The sequence below is a fragment of the Leptonychotes weddellii genome, chromosome 10, assembly GCF_054177405.1.
Source record: "Leptonychotes weddellii isolate Sample4059 chromosome 10, ASM5417740v2, whole genome shotgun sequence".
Classification (NCBI taxonomy): Eukaryota; Metazoa; Chordata; class Mammalia; order Carnivora; family Phocidae; genus Leptonychotes; species Leptonychotes weddellii.
The window spans coordinates 51943815-51953335 of NC_138378.1; the positions used below are offsets into that span (position 1 = coordinate 51943815).

General features: G+C 38.5%; 1 long non-coding RNA gene across 1 annotated transcript in view; it reads left to right on the forward strand.

The window, feature by feature from the left end:
* Positions 1-6241, forward strand: part of LOC145723659 (uncharacterized) — a 44014-nt gene extending 37773 nt beyond the window's left edge. Inside the window, exon 2 of the long non-coding RNA XR_014148894.1 lies at positions 5596-6241. This is a non-coding gene — a long non-coding RNA (uncharacterized LOC145723659). The remainder of the gene's footprint in view (positions 1-5595) is intronic.
* The last annotated feature ends 3280 nt before the right edge of the window (positions 6242-9521 follow it).

Genomic DNA, 9521 nt, shown 5'->3' on the forward strand with positions numbered 1-9521 from the left:
GAGAGAGGGAGAGAGAGGCAGAGGGAGAAGCAGGCTCCCAAGGAGCAGAGAGCCCGATGTGGGACTCGATCCCAGGACCCTGGGATCATGACCTGAGCCGAAGGCAGACGCTTAACCATCTGAGCCACCCAGGCGCCCAGGATTTCCTTCTTTTTTAATGGCTGAATAATATTCATTATATATATATTTTTAAGGTTTTATTTGAGAGAGAGAGCGCACAAGCAGGGAAGAGAGGTAGAGGGAGAGGGAGAAGCAGACTCCTCTCTGAGCAGGGAGCCTGACACAGGGCTTGATCCCAGGATGCTGGGATCATGACTTGAGCTGAAGACAGATGTTTAACCGATTGAGCCACCCAGGCACCCCAGTAGGGGCATTTTAACATTAATTTTTCCAGTCCATGAACATGAAATGTATCTTTCCATTTGTGTCATCTTTCATTTCTTTCATCAATGTCTTGTGGTTTTTCACTATAGAAATCTTTTACCTCTTTGGTTAAATTTATTCCTAAGTATTGTATTGGTTTTGACACTATTGTAAGTGGGATTGTTTCATTTCTTTTTCAGATAATTTGTTAATAGAAATGCTACTGACTTTTTTGTATGTTAACTTTGTGTCCTGTAACTTTACTGAATTTGTTAATTAGATCTAACAGTATTTTGGTGGAGTCTTTAGGATTTTCTATGTATAAAATTATGCCATCTGAAAATAAAGACAATTTTGCTTCTTCCTTAAATGACTGCATTTCTAATAGAAGAATGTCAGATCCCCTACAGAGTGATGGAAGGGAGCTTTTGGTTGAGGGGCCTTTCCAAGTTCTATTCTATAGTCCATCCTATGGGAAGGCAGTTTCTTGCAATTGTACTAAGTTGAAGCCCTGCGCTCAGATTTTACCAAATTAGGATTACCAAATACAGAAAATGCCTTAATAAAAGTACCACTCCCTGCCAGTGGCTCCTAGACCCTCTCTAAGAACTCTAGTATCTCTGAACCAGAGGACAAGAAAGCAATAAATGAGATGCATGTCTAAATGACAAAGAGTCATGGGGGACAAATTTGACCAAACATAATAATGCAAACCTGAAGATGAGTAAGACAAACACAGGATTTATTTAAACCCAGGGAAAAGAGTGGAATGAGCATGACAATAAACAGACTATATGAGGAGAATTTAATAAATACAATGAAAAATACTTAATTTAACATCCCAACAGGAATGTATTTAGGGTTTACTCTGTTAAAAGTGTTGAATTGTCCTTGGCAAATCATTGATCCTTTTGTCCGAATTTCTTAGATTGATGCATGACACCACAGACCCATGGAGAAAGGTAGTAGGGTTTAGGGTGTTGTAATATTGGACAGTGATGTATAAAGAGACAGCAACAACACTTCATACATTAGGTGACTTGCTGAAAAATGCTGAGAGTTTGTTGTCAATGGAAAAGTCTACATAGCACAGTGTGGGAAACCATTAAGTTTAGTAGAGACCCTAGAACTGAATAAACTAATATTTACATTTTTGTTGCTGCTCTTGTTCTTAACAAGGTGGATATATATGTCTTGGCTACTGAATCTAATTAAGATTAAATATAGCAATGGGCCTCTGATGGTTTCCACTTAATTGAATCAGTTCCCTAGTGCCTTTTCAGATTTATAATAAAATGAAAGGGGGTGTGGCGAGGGGAGGATTTATGAACCTAGATAAATGGAAACAATTGTTTGGAAGATATATAAATACCTTATATATAAAAATAAATATATATCAATTTATATCAATAAAATAAATTAAAATGAATTATAGTCTTTCTGTCTAAAATCATAGCTATATTTCTTTTAACTTGAAAAATGCATATTCATTAAAATATATTTAATAGACTTTACTTATATATAATTAACCTAGGCAGATCAACTCTCTTTTTAATTTGTCAGGTTTCTGTTAATATTAAGTTTGGGGGCATCTGGGTGGCTCAGTCGGTTAAGCATCCAACTTTTGATCTCAGCTCAGGCCTTGATCTCAGGGTCATGAGTTCAAATCCCGAACACCTCCATGATGGGTGTGGAGCCTACTTAAAAAAAATTAAGTTTGGGGGCACCTGGGTGGCTCAGTTGGTTAAGCGACTGCCTTCGGCTCAGGTCATGATCCTGGAGCCCCGGGATCGAGTCCCGCATCGGGCTCCCTGCTCGGCAGGGAGTCTGCTTCTCCCTCTGACCCTCCTCCCTCTCATGCTCTCTGTCTTTCATTCTCTCTCAAATAAATAAATAAAATCTTTAAAAAAAAAATTAAGTTTGGTAATTATTTTGAATTAACGTTTGGAGAATTTTTAGACAATCATTCCTATGTGGTGAACAGCAATCATTTTATGTGGTGAAGAGCAAATCTTTGTTATCTGATGGTCACTTTAGAAAATCCACAGAGAGTTTAAGAATAAAGTTTATCTTAACTTTACTCTTTCAAATTTGGGTATGATTTTGAGAAAGGCAAAATCAAGCATAGTTTTTAGAGAGGACAAGATATGTGATAAGTGATAAGGAAATAATGAGTCTCTGGGCAAAATTACGTTGGTCTACTCAAATGCTATTTTTACTTTTATTTCACATTATTCATGCACAGATTACAGTAATTTATTAATATACCTTTATATGTATTTAGGCATGGGGATCTATATTTAATAAACTTAAAGCTTATGTCTACAGCATTAAAATAGGATTTATCAGTATATTAAATAGAAAATTATACATTGTACTAAATTTACCACCTTAATAAGTAGAAAGTCATATCCATTATGTTGTATACATATTTGTGTTTCTCTGTAATTATTGTATCCGGTTTAAATTGTTTATAATATATAAACAATGTTAACAGTTAGTATAACATTATATAACATTGTGGTGGGTTTTGGTTTTTGTTTTAGTTTCAAGTTTTTATTTAAATTCCAGTTAGTTAACATACAGTGTAGTATTAGTTACAGGTGTAGAATTTAGTGATTTATCACTTACATACCACACCCAGTGCTCATCACAAGTGTCTTCCTTAATACCCATCACCCATTTAACCCATTCCCCTGCCCACCTCCCCTCCACTCAGTTTGTTCTCTATAGTTAAGAGTCTGTTTTCTGGTTTGCCCCTCTCTCTCTTTTTTCCCCCTCCTATGTTCATCTGTTTTGTATCTTAAATTCCACACTTGAGTGAGATCATATGTGGTATTTGTCTTTCTCCGATTGACTTATTTCAGTTAGTATAATACTCTCTAGCTCCATCCTCGTCATTGCAAATGGGAAGATTTCCTTCTTTTTTATGGCTGAGTAACATTCCATTGTATATATATATATCACCTCTTCTTTTCCATTCATCAGCCGATGGGCATTTGGGCTCTTCCCATAATTTGGCTATTTGTTGATAATGCTGCTATAAACATTGGGGTGCATGTATCCCTTTGAATCAGTATTTTTGTATCCTCTGGGTAAATATGTAGTAGCGCAACTGCTGGGTTGTAGGGTATTTCTAACTTTTTGAGGAACCTCCATACTGTTTTCCAGAGTAGCTGCACCAGTTTGCATTCCCACCAACAGTGCACAAGGGTTCCCCTTTCTCTGCATCTTTGCCAACATCTGTTGTTTCCTGTGTTGTTAATTTTATCCATTCTGACTGGTGTGAGGTGATATCTCATCGTAGTTTTGATTTGTATTTCCCTGATGATGAGTGATGTTGAACATCTCTTCAAGTGTCTATTAGTCATTTGGATGTCTTCTTTGGAAAAATGTCTATTCATGTCTTCTACCCATTTTTAAACTGGATTATTTTTTTGGGGGTGTTGAGTTTGATAAATTCTTTATACATTTTGGATACTAACCCTTTATCAGATATGTCATTTGCAAATATCTTTGCAAATATCTTTCTCCCATTTTGACAGTTACCTTTTAGATTGTTTCCTTTGCTGTGCAGAAGTTTTTATCCTGATAAAATCTCTTCATTTTTGCTTTTGCTTCCCTTGCCTCAGGAGACCCATCTAGTAAGAAGTTGCTATGGCTGATGAGAAAGAGGTTCCTGCCTGTGTTTTCTAGGATTTTTCCTGTCTCACATTTAGGTCTTTCATCCATTTTGAACTTATTTTTGTGTATGTTGTAAAAAAAAATGGTCCAGTTTCATTCTTTTGCATGTTGTTGTCCAGTTTTCCCAACACCATTTGTTGAAGAAATAGTCTTTTTTCCATTGGATATTCCTTCCTGCTTTGTCGAAGATTAGTTGGCCATATAGTTGTGTTCATTTCTGGGTTTTCTATTCTGTTTCATTGATCTATGTGTCTGTTTTTGTGCCAATACCATACTGTCTTGATAACTTGTAGCTTTGTACTATAACTTGAAGTCTGGAATTGTGATGCCTGCAGCTCTGCTTTTCTTTCTTCTGCTGGCTTTAGGCTTCATTTGTTGTTCTCTTTCTAGCTCCTCTTGGTGTAAGGTTAGATTATGTATTTGAGGTTTTTCTTGCTTTTTGAGGTAGGCCTGTATTGCTATATACTTCTAATGACCACTTCTGCTGCAAGCCAAAGGTTTTGGACTGTTGTGTTTTCATGTATTTTTTTTATTTCTTCTTTAATTTCCTGGTTGATCCATTCATTCTTTAGTAGGATGTTCTTTAGCCTCCATGTCTTTGTGGTCTTTCCAAATTTTTTCTTGTGGTTGACTTCAAGTTTCATACTGTTGTGGTCGGAAAATATTCATGGTGTGATCTTAATCTTTTTGTACTTGTTGAGACCTGACCTGTGACTTAATATGTGATCTATTCTGAAGAAGGTCCTATGTGCACTTAAAAAGAATGTGTATCCTGCTGCTTTAGGATGAAATGTTCTGAATAAATCTGTTAAGTCCATCTGGTCCAGTGTGTCATTCAAAGCCATTGTTTCCTTGTTGATTTTCTGCTTAGATGATCCGTTCATTGATGTAAGTGGGGTGTTAAAGTCCATTACTATTATTGTACTGTCATTGAATTCCTTTATGTTTGTTATTATTTTATATATTTGGGTGCTCCCAAGTTGGGGGCATAAATATTTACAATTGTTAGATCTTCTTGTTGGAATGACCCTTTTATTATGATATAGTGCCATTCTTCATCTCTTGTTACAGTCTTTGGTTTAAAATCTGGTTCGTCTGATATAAGTATTGCTACTCTGGCTTTCTTTTGATATCCATTGCCATGAAAAATATTTCTCCCTCTCTTCACTTTCAATTTGCAGGTGTCTTTAGATCTAAAATGAGTCTCTTGTAGGCAGCATATAGATGGCTCTTGTTTTTTAATCCATTCTGACATCCTGTGTTTTTTGATTGGAGCACTTAGTCTACTTACTTTCAGGGTAATTATTGATAGATATGAAGTTAGTGCCATTTTATTGCTTGTTTTGTCATTTTCTTCTGTGGATTTTCTTTAGTGTTTTTCTCACTCAAAGAGTCCCCTTTAATATTTCCTGTAGGGCTGGTTTAGTGGACACAAACTCCTTTAGTTTTAGTTTGGGAAACTTTTTTTTTTTTTAAGATTTTATTTATTTGAGAGCTAGAGAGTGAGAGAGAGAGAGAGAGAAAGAGAAGGAGCAGGGAGAGGGGCAGAGGGAGAGGGAGAAGGAGACTCCCCACTGAGCAGGGAACCAGACATGGGGCTCGATTCCAGGACTCTGGGATCATGACCTGAGCCAAAGGCAGATGCTTAACTGACTGAGCCAACTAGGTGCCCCTAGTTTGGGAAACTCTTTATCTCTCCCTCGATTCTGAATGGTAGCCTTGCTGGATAGTGCATTCTTGGCTGTAGATTTTTCCCATTCAGCACGTTGAATATATCATGCCACTCTTCTCTGGCCTGCCAAGTTTCTGTGGAGAGCTTTGCTGCTACCCTTATTTATCTTCCCTTGTAAGTTAGGGACTTATTTTGTCTTGCAGCTTTTAGGATTTTTTCTTTATATTTTGCAAATTTAAATTAGGTCTTGGTGCTGGCCTACTTTTGTTGATTTTGATGGGAGTTCTCTGTGCTTCCTGGATTTGGAAGTCTGTTTTCTCTCCCAGATTAGGGAAGTTTTCAGCTATAATTCCCTCAAACATTCTGCCCCCTTTTCCCTATTTTCTTCTTCTGGGACTCCTATGATAGGAATGTTATTATGTTTCGTGGAATCATTGAGTTCCCTAATTCTACTTTCTGATTTCTTTCTCTCTTTTGATCAGCTTTTTTCCATAATTCTATCTTCTGTATCACTTATTCGTTCCTCTGCTTCTTCCATCCTTGTGTTCATTGCATCCAGTTGGTTTTGAATCTCAGTTATTGCATTTTTCATTTTGGCCTGATTGGTTTTAAGCTCTTTTATCTCTGTGGCGAGGGACCTGCTCATGTCTTTTATGCTTTTCTCAAGTCCAGCTAGTATCCTTATGATTGTTGTTTTAAATTCTGGATCAGGCATATTACTTGTATCTGTTTCCATTAGAACCCTGACTGTGACCTTTTCTTGTTCTTTCTTTTGGGATAAATGCCTCCATCTTGGCATTTTGTCTAGGTCTCTGTCTTCTGCGTGTTAGGAAGCCTGGTATGTTTCCTACTCCTGAGAGTAATGGCTTTATGAAGAGGTCATATAATGCCCCAGACCTGGTGCTTTAGGAAATGTCTCTGGTGTATGCTGTGTACCCTCTGCTGCTGTGTTATGGCTCCTCTATCCCTCAGGTCAGTCCTCTGCAGAGTTTCTCCTTGTCTGTAGTGGGGAGTGTTTGGACCTTGGCCACACTGTGGCAAGTTTTAATTAGGTGTGCTCTGGTCTGCTTGTTAAAAGAGACCTGAAGCTATTTCCACTAGAGGTGAAGCTCTGCAGTACTCTATGGTCAGTAGACTTGGTGTTATGTGGGGGTTTGTGCTGGTCTTCAGGGGGAGGGGCCACTGTGCTGGTTCTCAGATACACTTGCCTGAGAAAAGCAGCAGAGTACCAGCAGAGTACAGGGCATCAGGTTTTGGTGTAAGCAATTTAAGCAGCCAGTTTTGGTGCTGTGCTGTTTACTGAAGATGGTTTATGCTTAGGGGTGGGAGAGGGAAATGGCACCAGCCAGCTCCTTTGTTCCTGGAGAGGGGAGTTTGTACTTACTGCTATCAGGGAAGCCCTCCCTGAGCAAATAATTTATCCTGTGTGTTTAGAAAAACAGACAAATAATCTCCTCATGGGATTTCTTCACTCTTTGTTGTAAGTTACCTCCCAAATACACAATCTTGTTCATGTCAAAAGCCCCCCCCCGCCCCTCCATGGCCAGTGCAATTCCAAATTATTCTTGGTGAAACTGTGCCAGTTAGAATGTATTAGTATTATAAGGAGAAAAGATATACCTAGAAGAGGCACAATTTTAGATTGAGAAGACTTTGAGAGAACTGGTATGGTCTTAAGGTAGTGTAAGGGGTGCCTGGGTGACTCAGTTGGTTGAGCGTCAGCTCTTGGTTTCAGCTCAGGTCATGGTCTCAGGGTCCTGGGATCAAGCCTCACATTGTGCTCTGCACTCAGCGAGGAGTGCTTGAGGATTCTCTCTCTCCCTCTGCCCTTCCTCCTTGTTCTTTCTAAGAAATAAATAAATCTTTTTTTAAAATTTAAATTCCATTAGCCAACATATAGTACATCATTACTTTCAGATGTAGAGTTCAGTTATTCATCAGCTGCATATAACACCCAGTGCTCATTGCATCACGTGCCCTCCTTAATGCCCATCACCCAGTTACCCCATCCCCCTACCCCCCTCCCCTCTCCAGCAACCCTGTTTGTTTCCTAGAGTTAAGAGTCTTTCATGGTTTGTCTCCTTGATTTCTTCCCATTCAGTTTTCCCTCCCTACCTCTATGATCCTCTGCACTGATTCTCATATTCCACATATGAGTGAAACCATGTAATTGTCTTTCTCTGATTATTTCACTCAGCATAATACCCTCCAGTTCCATCCACATCAATGTAAATGGTAAGATTTCATCCTTTTTGATGGCTAGTCAATCCATATTCCATTGTATGTATATACCATCCTTGTTATCCATTCATCTTTCGATGGACATCTGGGCTCTTTCCATAGTTTGGCGATTGTGGACATTGCTGCTATAAACATTGGGGTGCAGGTGGCCCTTCGGATCACTACATTTGTATCTTTGGGGTAAATCCCTAGTAGTGCAATTGCTGGGTCATAGGGTAGCTCTACTTTCAACTTCTTGAGGAACCTCCATACTGTTTTCTACAATGGCTATACCAGCTTGTATTCCCACCAACAATGTAGGAGGGTTCCCCCTTCTCCACATCCTTGCCAACATTTGTTGTTTCCTGACTTGTTAATTGTAGCCATTCTGACTGGTGTGAGGTGGTATCTCATTGTGATTAAAATAAATAAATAAATCTTAAAAACAAAATTAATGATATCTGGCTTCATTTTAGGTGGCACTTCTGCTTGATGCCCCAAAACATCAAGACCCACGACAGGATGGATACTGGGACCACAAATTATGAGTAGTGTGCCAATGTTACTGTTGCCCAAGCTAAATCTCACAAGAGACAAAGGAAAATAACAGGTAATTAGAATTCAGAGATTCTTCACCATCATCTTCAATTAGCTGCCACAAAATTTCCCAGTACTGAACCTCTCCTAAAATTCTTACTTCTCCCAATCCCTCCAGGTATCTGAAATAGAAAAAAAGGGAAAAAAAAAAAATTCTCCCTAAAAAGATTTCTCCCTTCTTTTTCGTCTTTTAAATAACAATCTCGGGGCGCCTGGGTGGCTCAGATGGTTAAGCGTCTGCCTTCGGCTCAGGTCATGATCCCAGGGTCCTGGGATCGAGCCCCACGTCGGGCTCCTGACTCAGCGGGGTGTCTGCTTCTCCCTCACCCTCTGCTTCTCCCACTGCTCATGCTCTCTCTATATATCTGTGTCTCAAATGAATAAATAAAATCTTTAAAAAAAATAAAATAAAATAAATAACAATCTCAACTGTTGGCAGTTTCTGAGGAATTCAAAGAACATCAATAAAATGTAGGCCAAATTAAATTTATAATTAGAAAACAGATACTATTTTTGGTATTAAGCTTAAGAATAAAATGCAATCAAGTCTACATAAATATTTATAGACACTAAAGCACAAAGCAGCCAATCTAGCTACACCTAATGTTTAATGACTGTGGCTGAGTCTCTGTTCCCTAGCAAAACAGACTAAGCTCCTGATGGGCAGGGACCGTGTTCTGGTCAGCTGTGCATTTCTCCACATATAACACACTGCTCACTCAAAGGGACACTCACAGAATCTGTTGAATTCAATTAAAAGAGAAAACAGTATTTTTAAAAAAAATCAATGGTGAAAAAAAAAAGAAAAATCAATGGTGATTGCTAAGGTGACCTCTAAACCCAGATGTTCAAATAACACCATTCTTGCCCATTCTGCAATGAAACGATCAGAGGGAAAAGAGAGAGTATTAAACCAAATAACAGCACTGAAACCTCCAAGCCTATATAAGGAAGAATCACACCATGTTTAGCCAGTGAAAAGGAC